Source organism: Panthera onca, chromosome B2 (genome assembly GCF_046562875.1).
Source record: "Panthera onca isolate mPanOnc1 chromosome B2, mPanOnc1 haplotype 2, whole genome shotgun sequence".
Lineage (NCBI taxonomy): Eukaryota > Metazoa > Chordata > Mammalia > Carnivora > Felidae > Panthera > Panthera onca.
The window spans coordinates 138654155-138668268 of NC_138343.1; the positions used below are offsets into that span (position 1 = coordinate 138654155).

A 14114-nucleotide genomic window follows, 5' to 3' on the forward strand; every position below is an offset into this window, starting at 1 on the left:
CTAATGTCAGCTGAAAGTCTTCTCTCTGTATTCTTCTGGAGGGGAGTAGCCACTTGGGAGGGAAGGAGGTGGTGAGTTGTCTGTGGGAATTCTTAGTATTCTCTATGCCTGCTTTCCAAATTATACTTTTTAGCTCTGATCACTCTAGTTTGGGGCAAGGAGGTAATGTATAATTTTCACTGAGTTTCCTAACAACCAAAGGTGGGAAGTGGCATTCTTCTGTAACACATGTCACACCCAGGGTCTGGACTTTTCACTGGCAGCTGGGGTACAGTGGAAAGAGCATTGGAAGACTGGGGTTCAGATCTGACCTCTGATACCTACCTTACACCATTGTCACACCTGAGCCCACTTCTCATTCATGAAACTGCCTTAACACCTGTCTTCCCCAAATGTGAGGATAAAAAATGTGCAGAGACCTTGTTCTAGAGACAGTCCTAGCGTATGCTCTATAAATGTTCCATTGGCAATGTCACCTGTAATGAGACCATCATCACCAAGGTTTTAGGTATTTATTTTATTTTATTCATTCATTCATTTATTTATTTTGATAGAGAAAGAGAGTAGGGAAAGGGCAGAGAGAGAGAGGGAGAAAGAGAATCCCAAGTAGGCTCCATGCTCAGCCCAGAGCCCGATGCGGGGCTTGATCTCAGAACCATGAGATCGTGACCTGATCCGAAATCAAGAGCCAGATGCTTACAGATGAGCCACCCCAGGCACTCCATCCCAGAGTATTCTAAGTGTTAAGGGCTTAGTAAGAAACAATTCATTCAGCAAATAGTGCTTACCTGCCATATTTTTTAGGCACTTCAGTAGACACTAGTTCTACCACAGTGGCAACATACACATCCCAGCCTGAAGTTCAAAAAAAATGAAATTGACCTAGTGCCCATTCTGTACTGGTGTGGATGGTGTTACACAACAACAAAAAGATTTATAGGTTTTTTTTTAAATTTTTTTTAACGTTTTTATTTATTTTTGAGACAGAGAGAGACAGAGTATGAATGGGGGAGGGGCAGAGAGAGAGGGAGACACAGAATCGGAAGCAGGCTCCAGGCTCTGAGCCATCAGCCCAGAGCCCGACGCGGGGCTCGAACTCACGGACCGTGAGATTGTGACCTGAGCTGAAGTCGGACGCTTAACCGACTGAGCCACCCAGGCGCCCCAAGATTTATAGTTTTTAACTGCACATATATGTATGTATACAAATACATTTGGCTTCACACAGTAGAAGTTTAACACTCTCAGAGCTATAAAACATCTGACTGTTGGCTGTCCTGGAGGCCAAGTGACCAGTTACCTAAAATGTCTCCCCACCCATTCTCCCCTACAGCTTCTGTGCTGTCCCTGGTGGTCTGTGTGGGGCCTGCCTGGATCAGCATGTACGGAAACTTCCTGGTTTTTTCTTTCCAAGAGGTTGATGTGCACAGTGTGTGCCCAATTTCCTCCTTACTTCTCTGATTGTACTTGTGCTAATTCTAGTGATAATAGCCTTTTGCATATACACACATTCTCTTTATTTGCTTCTGTTCTCTCTTTCCCATCTGAGGAGAGTAAGCACATGCTGGCCTCCCTCCTAGGCATTTCCCCCAAATAATTTTCCGGTGCCTGTGGCTAACACTACGGTGGGTTTATACTTGATAGGGGATTGGATAAGATACTAGTCCCATATCCATAAAGTTTATAGGCTCGTAGAGCTGACAGTTTATAAACCAGGAGCTATAGGACAAGACAGTAAATGCCAGAACATGAGACTTTGTCTACTATTTTTTTTTCAGTTTTCAAATGAAAACAAAAAAAAGCATTAGTATAGATTTTCACATTTTCTGCATTATTATTTGAAATAGCACAGAAAAAGGAAAAGTTGTAACTATTAAGAATGAGCGCATATTGGTAATCAGTTTGGCTTTAGGTCTTGTTTTATTTGTTCACCCGACAGATAATTGAGTGGCCAGGCACTGTGTTGGGTGCTAGAGAAATTAAGTGCCGTCCTCCATTTAGAAGCTCCGAGCGTAATAGTAACAGAAGGCAGGAAAGCATGGAAACCAAATATGTACCCAGTGTGTTGCATGTGACTCCGTGGATCCAGGTCTGGCGGCTAAGAGGAAGTCGTCCGAAAGGCTTCATAAGGAAGGTTAGTCTCCTGCGTTTTGAAGATGGTAGAGGGTGTGATTTTACACAATGAACCCTGTGGGGGTGTGGGGAAACGAGCCTCAGAAAACCAAGTGAACCTCGTTGGGAGGGTGAACGCTTGTAGAGTCTGCTAAGGGAACACACACACACACACACACACACACACACACATGCACACACCGGAAATTGTATAATTTTGAGAAAGGAATGATACAAATATAACGTGATGGCGATTCTAAATGTTTTTTTGACTTTATCCACTAGGGTAGGAAAGATTAAAGGCAGGTCTCGGTTAAACTTTTTTAGGAAGTCAAGACATTTCTTCAAGACGCACTGCTTATTAACCCTAGATGTGAAAAATTTATAAAAGGCAAAAACTACGATGCTTCATATAACTGAATCCCAGGAAATCTTGGCTCTGGACCTGAAAATCTTGAAATAAAATGTTTTCTGGAACATTAATTGGAAGACAGCTTGCTATCACCAAATTGTTAGTCTGCGGTAGAAACTCAAAACTGCTAACAGATGCCTCCTACAGATTTTTAAAATATGGAATTATTTCAGCCAGCTACCAAACCATTGATCTTTGTAATTTTTTAAAACTATGAAATATGCATATAAATCTACATAACTGTTCAACTGAGAAAAAGTGTTCCTCTTTGTACTATATACCATAGACGTCTGATTTCCAAACTGAGATTTGCTCGGATTAGAATTTAGCTATTTAAATTAACTCAGGAGTTTATCTAAAAAACAATTTACATTAAGTTTTTTTAAAAAAATAGAGTTTAAATTTTAGTCCTCGACTTCTTTAGTCATTAACTGTGTAACCTTGGACAGGTTCCTTAACATGCCTAAGAAATGCCCAGGTTCCTTTAAGACCATGCTTCTAATTTCGGCACTTGAGATTCGTACAATGCACATAATAATCTATAGATGTTGGTAAAATATGTAGGAGAACTCCCCAATTATCACATTCGTTAGTTAACGAATTTACTAAGGCCTATGGGAGCAGGCCCACTCTGTGCCCATCTACATGAATCATATTTGCTCCCAGGTAGAAGTGAGATAGGGTGGGGGAGGAAAACAGAAGGCCTTTAGTTAGACTCCACTCCTAGACACGGCTCCAGTCAACTCAAAATGGGAGCACAGGGGGAGACATTAGCTTTTACTCCCCGGTGGCGGAGACAGCGGAGCCCTGAGTTAATACAGACCTGCCACACCCCCCGCCCAGTCCAGCTGACCAGGTGCCTCTTTAAAAAAATAAACAAATGTATCTTTCTCCTATTTTTATAATAAAAATGCCAGTCGTGAAGCCCCTTAACTTTGCAAAACTTCCCTTTTGTAATTATTTTTAACTTTTGCTAAATAGTAAAGAGTATCTGTCCCATTGTACAGATAAAATTGTGTCTCAGAACACACGGATTCTATCTTTATTATTATTTCTATTTTAAAAGTCATGCAAGTAATGCATACTGTAGGAAAAAATATAAGATAGAGATAAGTATGGAAACAATAAAATCACCTAGTCCTAAATTTGGGCATTTTTGTTTGTTTGTTTTTTAGAGAGGGTATGCAAGTGGGCGAGAGGGGCAGAGGGAGAGGGAGAATCCCAAGCAGGCTCCACACTCAGCATGGAGCCCAGCATGGGGCTTGATCCCACAACCCTGGGATCACAGCCTGAGCTGAAATCAAGAGTTGGACGTGAAACCGACTGAGCCACTCAGGTGCCCCAAGGCATATTTTTTATTCCTAAAAATAAAGAAGATTTTTATTTGCCATATAGAATCTATGAGTATATAGGGTAAAACTTTGCAAAAAGAAGGTTTTCACTACTATTTCACTGAAACTAACATAATCTTATGTCAACTGTACCTCAAAAAATATATATATAGAGAGAGATCACAATGAAAAATGCAGGGGTGCCTGGGTGGCTCAGTCGGTTAAGTGTCCAACTCTTGATTTCGGCTCAGGTCATGATCTCATGGTTCATGAGATCGAGCCCTGCGTCAGGCTCCACGCTGACAGTGTGAAGCCTGCTTGGGATTCTCTCCCTCCCTCTCTGTCCCTTCGCCCACTCATGCTCTCTCTCCCCCTCTCTCTAAGTAAACACTTAATAAACTAAAAGTAAAAATAAAAAATGCAGTTGGAAAAAAAGAACGAAATAGTAGCTATAAACATTGGAAAAGCAGTAGTTAAATCATCCTCTTAAAAAAAAGGAAAACTTTCTAGAGAGTAAAGACCATGTAGGTTGGAGGAAACACCTGAGCCTGGTGTCACCCAGAGCTGTGCTTTTCCTATTTTGCCACTGCTCACCAGGTCGCTTTGGGCCACAGGCTTAATCTCTCTGTATCTCTCCACAAAAATGGGGCTAATGATGCCTGTTTGTCCTGGGCGCTGATGGGAATCTATGGTAAAGACACTGTGTAAAGTGAGCGGGTAGCTGTTACCCTAAGTATGTGGCCGTGCGTAATACTGGCATCGAGCACGTGTGGCTGGCCTACTGCTTGAACTGTGACAGTTTTGGGGAGACAGATTTCAAAGGGCTCAGAGATAAATTCAGGAGGTAGCGTTTCAAAAAGGGAAGCGGACACGGGAGGGCTAATGAACTCAATAATGTAATCCAGCTATGATATGCAAAGTGACGCCTAGTCCTGATGAAGAAGAAACAAGGTCTTTGTGCAAACGACAGTTCTGGGGAAAGATGCACGGTCCAAGGTGGCCAGGAAAAGTAGGGCAACGCTCTAGGAAGCCAGCCAGGAGGCTACAGGTTGGTTTGAGATGCAGCTTATGTAAAATACTGAAGACGGCACCAATGTCTTCTACATGTTGCTCAGGGTGAAAACAGTGAGGAAGGGAGAGTGCCACGGCATGGGGCAGGGGGCAGGGGGCAGGGGGCATGGGGCGTTACATTAGCAGACAGAGCAAACACTCGACATAAGAGGGAAAAATCTAAGGAAGATCAGACGACAACGAGAAGACCCCTGTTATTCTCACAGCGGCCCAGGCCTTGAAAAATTACATCGCTGCAAACCAGAATTTATAGGTTGATCTCAAAATTGCTGCAAAGTCCAGAAATTGTGGGAAGCAAGAAAGGATTCCTGTGCTTGGAATTTGCTAGGCGGATGTTTTGATTTTCGAGGAAAGAAGAAGGTAGTTTCCTAGAACTACAGGCCAGTGGACTTGTCATCATTCCCAGTGTGATGCTAAAAAGAGTTAATTGAAAGGTTTGTCAGCTATTAAAAAGGGATTCTGTGTCCCAAAGAACTGGCATAGATTCACTGAGAAGAATTCCTGCCAGAAGTAAGATTGCAGCTTTTAAATAGGGTGATTTGATTGATCCATGAAAAATGTTGTAGATGCTCTGTGTCAGGATGCGAGGAAGGTCTCTAAGAAAGTTGCTAAAGATCTGTTTAGGGAAAGGATGGAGAAATCAGGCCTGGATGGCAGTGCAGCCGACTGGCTCGTCTCCCCCCACCACCCCCCAGATGCTGGCTAGTGGACCAGTGTCAGCCCTACAGGCGGGGCCATAAGGGTGGCCCCCGATCGCATAGTAGAGCACAGGGTCGGTGGGGGGGGGGCAACCCTCTCTACCTGCCGTTGCCTGACTGTGTGAAGCAGAGACAAAGCCACAGCCTCGGTCACAGGGAGGAAAGCAAACTCAAATGGATAAAGAAGAAGCACCAAGATGAAATGAGGGGGGCAAGGGACAAGGACAGCCGGGAACAAGGAGTCACAGGCTGGCACGCGGGGCCAGCGTGGACAAGTCTCCAAGAGGAGGTTTCAGTGCTGTGGCAGCGATGTCTACATTCTGAGTGCTCTTGCAGATCTAAAGAGGCGGAAATGGGACACAGATGTCTAACCTCAGCTTTGCCTTCTTCCATTTCCCTACTACTGATTTGAATGAGGAAATGGATAGCTTGCATGCCGATTAAACCTACGGGTTATATGAAGGTGGAAAAGAAGACTAAAATGTTGCGTGAGTTCTGTCCCTGGGTCCAGAAAACTTACTTGTTGCAAGTGTGAGATAAAGTGATGCTGCTTAATAGTAAGCAGCTCAGTCGGTGGAGCGTGCGTGTCTTGATCTCGAGGTCGTGAGTTGGAGCCCCGTGTTGGGCGTAGAGATTACTGAAAAGACAAATAAATAAAACTTAAAGAAAAAAAAAAAAGTAACCTGTGAGGAAGAGACAGAGTCAGACTCACACGGCTGTCAGACACCAAGGAGAAGGCTCAGGTGTCTACAGCAGCAGAATCTGGTTCTCACTGAGATGCGTGGTCATCCTTGACCATGCTGGCCGGCTCCACACAGATCACACTCCATCTGAAGGTTCGAATTCAGTTCCAGTTTCCATACCTTAAGGGACGTGTTTCAAATGTGTCCCTAGGAGAATGATCCAGATTTGGGGGAGTCTGTATAAGGCAGGTGAGGATTCATATACTCACGTTAGAGAATATTTGAAGGGTTTTATGACCACTGGCTTAGAATAAGTGAAGCGCGTAGAAAGATTGGACTTCTCCTTTGTGACACCAGAGGGCATGGATTCAGGCTTCTTAGCCCTCAAAGGTGACCCAGAAGAAATGGCAGCCTCAGGAGAGGCCCAGCCCCTAGGGAGGCTCCCTGGACAAAGGCCACTTTCAGGGGTGAGAGACAACTCAGGGATCCAAGTGGGCATTGGTCTGAGACATGTAAGCCCCTTTGGACTTGAGATTCTGCGGTTCTGACTCGGTATTCTGTATTTCTGTGTGGTTGTGGTTGCTCAAAGCATCACGTGCAAATTCTGAACTGTTGCTATAGAAGATGTGGCTATTTGAGATGGTCTCCTTTTTTTGGGTGTGTGATTCAAGATTAAAAAGTTTAGTAGGAGCACCCGGGTGGCTCAGGCGGTCAAGCGTCCGACTTCAGCTCAGGACTGCAGTGAAGGACCACGGCTGATTCTCTTACTCTGGGATTGATTTCTTGTTTGGTCATCAGTGAGTGCCTGACACTTAGGAGGTGCTCTATAACTTCCTACTGAAATTACTGGTCATCGATTTCAAATGGACAAGTAGCCTATTAAAAAACTCCTGGGAGGGGCGCCTGGGTGGCTCAGTCAGTTGAGCATCTGACTTCGGCTCAGGTCATGATCTCGCGGTCTGTGAGTTCGAGCCCCACGTCGGGCTCTGTGCTGACGGCTCAGAGCCTGGAGCCTGCTTCGGATTCTGTGTCTCCCTCTCTCTCTCTCTGCCCCTCCCCTGCTCACACTCTGTCTCTCTCTCAAAAACTAAACATTACAAATTTTAAAAATAATAATAATAAAAAGTTTGGGTTCTCTTGTAGGAAAAAGGCATCAGTTTCAACCTGGTTCATTCCCTGATTTGATCATTACCCTTCAGGGTCGAACCTGATTGAAATGAAAGGTAGAAGCAGGTGAAATGAAACTGCAGAATCTAATTTGCATATCGACCCTTCTGGATGCCAGAGAGCAGCACACATTCCTACACGTCAAAGTGAGCTGTGGGTTTTTACTTAATTCTTAAAAAAAAACCAACAACAACGCTTTTCTTTCAGATAGGTAGATTGTTAAGGATAGATATTTTGATATACCTTTATATCTAAAACAAAGTATTGTTGTGGATCTAAAAGGAAGTCCTTCCTCAGAACTTTGGGTGCTAAGTCAAAGGCACAGTGTCATTAACTATAACTGTTAAATGCTGGCAAGGTTCCTGGCTCCGGTCAGTGCTGCCGTGACCACAACCAAAGAGCAGATATTTGCCCTTGTCCTTTTGAAAAGAAGAAGGGTTCAGGAGCCATGGGGGCTTTATTTCCCGTGTGGAGACCACAATCCAGTCCGCTAGTTGCTCTGAGCGGGGAATGTGGGTCCAGGTGGTGGTCACACACACATTCCTCCCGACTCCTCTCGGACAGGCTGGTAGGACACGAGGGAGCTGTTTTCCTGGTCGCAGGTGTCCTTTCTAAACACAGTGTGTAAACGGTGTTAGGTTGATTTTCTGGAGATGGTCTGTGAGGTGGCCGCTTCCTTACTGAGGACGCTGGTTTCCTGTGCTACAGGGTTCGCCTGAAGGCTCCTTGTTTTTGGCACTGAGTGGCTCCTACCCGTGCTTTGCTTTGAGAATGTCGGGTGACCATTTCCCCTCTTATTCTCATCTCCTTTCTCTCAATCTCAGTCTCTCTCTCCCTCTCTCTCTGTCACATACACGCATACCCTGTCACATTTCCACACTCCTCAGATTCCCGCACATTCCGTCTGTCTGAATTTAGACAAAGCTTTGAAGAGCACCTTGTCTAAAGCAGTGCCCACCCTCAGCCTCTGGGACCGTCTTTCACCTACTCCGCGTGCATTTCTGGCACACTTCTGTCCACTTGCTTTAATTCTCTTTCTGCCGGCGTGTGAACTGCCCCAGAACAGAGGCAGTGCTTTACCACCTCTTTGTCCCCAGCTCCTGGAACATCTCAGGCATGTGGTTAAGCTCACAGTAATTACCCGCTGGAGAGAAAGGAGGGAACTTGCAAAGGGAGCATTCTTATAGTCAGGAATAAGTAGGTAAGGATACACATCCTGAAAAACATCTTCAGTTCTAGATTAACCATGTTGCTGTGGAAATGAACACAACCTGTTATGTTGGCTCAGTGTCCCTGAGGTACCCACACAGTTGACGCCCTGGTAGGGCGCTGAATAAAATGCAGAACACCCAGCTCAATTAAATTTCAGATACATAACAAGTGAATTTTAGTGTAAGTTATGTCCCATGCGATATTTGGGACATACTTACACTACAAGTTATTTCTTCAGTGTTTTCATTTGCTATATTTGGCAACCCTATCCCCTGGTTCCCTGATGTGTATTGATTTGCCAGAGTTTAGGATGTTTCAGTGTTCTTTACAGTTTTCCTAAAAGAAATCAGCTCCAGTGTCAGCCTTGCCCTCAATCTGTGGCCCCACCGGTTAGAGCCACGGTGCACTCAGAACCTTTGTTCAACTGAAATGGTGCGATGAACGCTGTTTACACAAGAAACCCCCTTAACTCATCCTCCCTTTCTCCCACTCAAGAAAACACGGAACATAAGTGATAGTGACTGTGACAGGGATAACCTTGAATCCTCTCAACTTCTTATTTAAAAGAAGTAATTTGCAGATTTGCACTTGATCATTGGAACTAAACCCAAGAAATTACTTGAGACGCTTCTCTCAGCTAACTCCCAACTGACCCTGAGATTGAGGACGAGTGGCTAGAATTTAGTGGTAAAAGATGAGGGTTGTGGATTTTATTCACTTCAGAGATGTGTTGCTTTCTTTGCAAGAGAAAAAGTATCTCGGACCCAAGAGGACCTGTCTAAAGAGACAGAGACAGCAGAGTAAAGGGCTTACTTACCTCACTACTAGAAACACACCCCCAGCATGGATATCATGAATAGTCGGTTGGCAGTTTCATTTTTACATGTAACAAAACAAAATTGGAATCCATCTAACCCCATCTTGATGCGGAGGGCCATTTAAGTAGTTGTAGTTAAAGGCTTTTTGAGAACACAGCGATATTACGGGTTTGGCCACCACAATAAAGCACATATCACAATAAAGTGAGTCAAAGTAAGTTTTTGTTTCCCAGTGCATATAAAAGTTATGTTTATACTGCACTGTAGTGTGTAAAGTGTGCAAAATAGCATTATGCTTTTTTGAAAACCATGTATACTTCATTTAAAAATACTCCATTGCTGGGGCACCTGGGTGGCTCAGTCGGTCGAGTGTCCATCTCTTGATTTTGACTCAGGTCATGATTCCAGGTTCATGGGATCGAGCCTTGCTTTGGGCCCTGCACTGAGCGTGGAGCCTGCTTGAGATTCTCTCTCTCCCCCCCCCCCCGCCCCCTCCCCTGTTCACATGCACACATCCTCTGTCTAAAATAAATAAAATAAAAATACTTTATTGCTGAAAAATGCTAACCATCATCTGAGCTTTCAGCAAGTCATAATCACTGATCATAGGTCACAATAACAAATATAATAATAAAAAATTTGAAATATTGTGAGAAGTATCACAATATGACACAAACACAGGAAGTGAGCAAATGCTTTTGGAAAATTTGCACTAATAGACTTGCTTGACACAGGGTTGTCACAAACCTTCAGTTTGTACAGAACACAGTATCTCTGAAGAGCAATAAAGCGAGGTGACACCAGAATATCTTTTTTTATTTTATATCCACCACCAAATGTTTGGTTACTTAACTGTAAAAAAAAAAAAAAAAAAAAATGCCCAGGCAGTTTAAGAAATATAAAAAATATATTTGGGTATATTTGGAATAAACCAAAAATAAAGAATATATCATATATCCACTGAGATAATTTTTTTTAATAAATGTTTTTAAATAATCTCTACGCTCAACATAGGGCTCAAACTCACGACCCTGAGATCAAGTCGTGTGCTCTACTGACTGAGTCAGTCAGGCTCCACTCCACTGAGGTAATCTTTAAATTATTACTTTGAGATATAATTGAGGATTGATATACATTTTTTAAAATGTTTATCTATTTTTGAGAAAGAGAGTTGGGGAGGGGCAGAGAGAGAGAGAGAGGGAGAGAGAGAATCCCAAGCCAGCTCCACGCTGCCAGTGAGGACCCCAGGTGGGGCTCAAACTCATGAACCATGAGATCATGACCTGAGTTGAAATCAACAGCCGGGCGGATGCCCAACCGACTGAGCCACCCAGGTGTCTTGATACACATTTTTTTTTTTCTAAAGACAAACCCTAACATACTACCACTTCTAAATTGTAGCTTGAGTTTCATTTCTTTTTAGTAAATAAGAAATAAATGAGTAGACATACTATTTATTCGGCTCCTTTGCTGGTAGTCAAGTATCTGTTTTCAACACTTTCAACATCCCTGACGAGTTAATATAATGCAAACAAAAGAGTGACATTGAATGCCCGTCTCACTGTCACCCGGGTCCTCCTACTTTAATTTATAACTACCAGTCGTGCGTTGCCTCCTTCCCTGCGGCATGACTCCGTGCCCTGTCCGCTTGTTGCCTTGTGGCATGTTGGTGTAAGTCCAGCCACGACTGTGTTAACCTTGGACAGTTTCTCCAGCGTGGCACTCTATTAAGCATCCTGGGAGATGTTCCAAAGAGTGAGCTATAGAATGTGAAAAGATGTGTGACTTGTCATAATTCCAGAGGGAAAGAAAGCCAGACATTTTGACAACATTTTTGGCAACTCGATTCTCTGGAGATGATTTGCTCGCATGCTTTTTGCTGGCAGCTTAAACCCAACAGTGGGTTCTCGATGCAGAAGAGCCCTTTGTCAGACCGGGTTTATCTTGGAGCCTTGCAGAAGCTTCCTATCACCCGGCCTGCACCAAGCTGGAGCCCTGGCTGGGGGATACAATGCAGTCCTCTATTGCGGAGACATCACCAAAAAGAGGACAGACTTCGGGTTCAAATGTAGGCCCTGCCTTGCAGGAACGGTACGAGCTGAGAGGGTGACTTAGCCTCTAGGAGCTGGTGTCCCCCTCTGTGAAGTGAGGTTAATGACGGCTGCTTGGAGGTCAGGAGCGGAAGTCAGGCCCTCATTCCCCCCACTTCGTACTGCAGTGATAAGTTTGCAATCCCTCTGCGGTCCCCTTGCCAGGATTTGCAAAGGCTTGCTAATAAGCTCAAGCAGTCACTTAAGGAAAAGGATAAATAGTTAAGCGCAAGGTTGTCCCAAGAGGCAGGAAAAGCTTCTTTGAAATCGCCAGAGGCCAGGGAGGACACAGGCTTTTGACCGTGTTAAGTGGCAGGTGGTTGGAAAAATAAGTAGCAGTTTCTTTTGAAGATACAAAGAGACAGTGGAGGGGCGCCTGGCTGGCGCAGTCTGTAGAGTGTTCAGCTCTTGACCTTGGGGTCATGAGTTCATCAGATTCACTGATACTGCTTAAAATCATTGTAGAACAAGTCTTTCCAAACAAAGGTTGTATATGTTAGATCAGTGGCTTCCACACTGTATCCCAGAGGCCGGGGGTCCTTTAAGGAACCGGGCAAACCCGCTTCTAGCCAAGCGGTTCGCCACTCGTGCATCTGACACAGTGGAATCTCATAGCTAGGAACTAGGAAGCTACCTATAAACTCATGCTAGAGTCCCATAGCACTCCTGACTCTGATATGGATGCTTGGAGCTATTCTAAGCTGACTCGTGGCATGTAACAATCTATCATTTTGCTAAGGCACAGATGTGAATAACCTTCCCTGCAAGGCGAGTGAGCAGGGATGTGTCACTTTGCTGGTGAGTTGGCCCCGTTGACCGCCACCTTCGGGGTCTCCAGCCAGCCTTTTTCTACTCATTGTTGCCTACCTGTTTTAGGAGGGAAATGACATACTGTAATGGGATTTGTAATCCGGGGGTCTGGTAACATCTGAGAAGTGTCGCTCACTAGTGTCTAAGGTCTTCCCACTCTGGGCAGCTGGATGGAATGCGGGTGGGACGTGGGACGTGTCCTGGAATGTTCTGTGCCACGTCACCTCGTGAGCACGTGAGGGAATTCTGTGTGGGGTACAGAGGCTGTACACATCAGCTCTCAAACGCTGCAGATGAAGAGTTTTTCTTATCCCAAATCCTGGTCAAGGCTTCTGAGAATATGGTCGTAGAAAGCCGCCCATATTTTTTTAAAAAGCCATATCCTGTTCGATTTTCTGCTTTCATATTTGCCCAGAACGGATATTCCCTGACATTGTGCTGTTTGTAGAAAAAGAGTATCTATCAGTGGCTCATTAACTTGGGTCATGTTTGGAGTTCTCTGTGAGCTTATTAAATAAGACGCTGTGCCTTCTTGAAAACTATTATTCTGCTCCAAAAAATAAAAAGACATGCAGTTCAAGTATATTGTTTCTCCCTGACCTCAGAGTTACTACTCGGTGTACCGAGGGGGCCTCGGTTAAAGCCAGGCTGATGGCTGTTGACCGTGGAGTCGTGGGGCCAAGTCGTGTCCTCACTACGCTGTAGGTGTGAAGGTGACCTTGGCTGTTGCATTTGCCACCACTGCAGGGTGCTCGTTCTGTGGATGTGGAGCCCTAGCACCATCTTGGTTATTTTACGTGCCCTTGAGAGAGACAGAAAGGAAGGCAAATTCACGCAGTTCTGATAACTAACCAGACCGTGTGAACCCATTCACTAGTTCTGCCCAAGCGGGCAAGGAGAGTAACAGTCTCTCTCTCTCTCTCTCTCTCTCTCTCTTTTCTTTCCATTTCACTCACTTAACCTTCTCGTGGTTCTTTTAAGCAGCAAATTCCTGATTTTAAATACGTGTTCTAGATAAACAGATAAAGCATATACAGATAAGATAAAGTCAAGAGCTGATACGGACACAGTGGAGTCCTCCAAGGCGGGGGAGGGGGCTGTGGATGAGGCAGGCTGGGTCCCTGAAGGTACTTCTGGCCACCTGTCCCTTCTCTCCAACCCTGGGGCCTTGCTCCTTCAGGGCTCACTGTCCCACAGGGCTGTGCGTGGATAATCCTGTCCTGAGAACTCCAGTGGTCACTGTTCCTGGGGCTATTTAATGGCAGCCAAGAAAAGCGAGTGGCTTGTCATTTCTTTGACTACAGTCATGTCAATTCTTCACCGCGAATTCAGTTTGCAAATTAGTTTCTGCAGCTATTAAAAAAAAAAAAAGAAAAAAGAAAAAAGCATCTGTTCAACTTGGTGGCCATATAATCTCTCCAGTTCAGTTGTGACGACAGCTGAGGACACCAGATTGAATTTGCTTTAAGCAAACTGGATATATGAAAATTGAAATTAAAAAAGAAAAAAAAGGATGATTGTTCACTTTTCAAAAAGGTTTCTTTGCCTTCTGAAGAAGGTTAACCAATAGGATTTCTTTAAACACCAGTTTTTTCCCAGTACTCTAAAAATGAAATTTACTTACTGCCCTGTGTTTCTAGAGTATACTCTATGCATGAAAGTTGGCATGCCTCTAAAAAATATTAGAAGTCTTTTAAGGTTAACTTTTAA

The 14114-nt window shown here is 44.3% G+C and overlaps 1 protein-coding gene across 5 annotated transcripts in view; it reads left to right on the plus strand.

The window, feature by feature from the left end:
* Nucleotides 1-1939: 1939 nt before the first annotated feature.
* The window catches only part of TIAM2 (TIAM Rac1 associated GEF 2), a 323817-nt gene continuing 311642 nt past the window's right edge, over nt 1940-14114 (plus strand). For all 5 annotated transcript variants that reach the window (XR_013555828.2, XR_013555829.2, XM_078447496.2 and 2 more), the window contains exon 1: nt 1940-2134. The gene's annotated coding sequence lies outside the window, so the exon portion shown is untranslated. The remainder of the gene's footprint in view (nt 2135-14114) is intronic.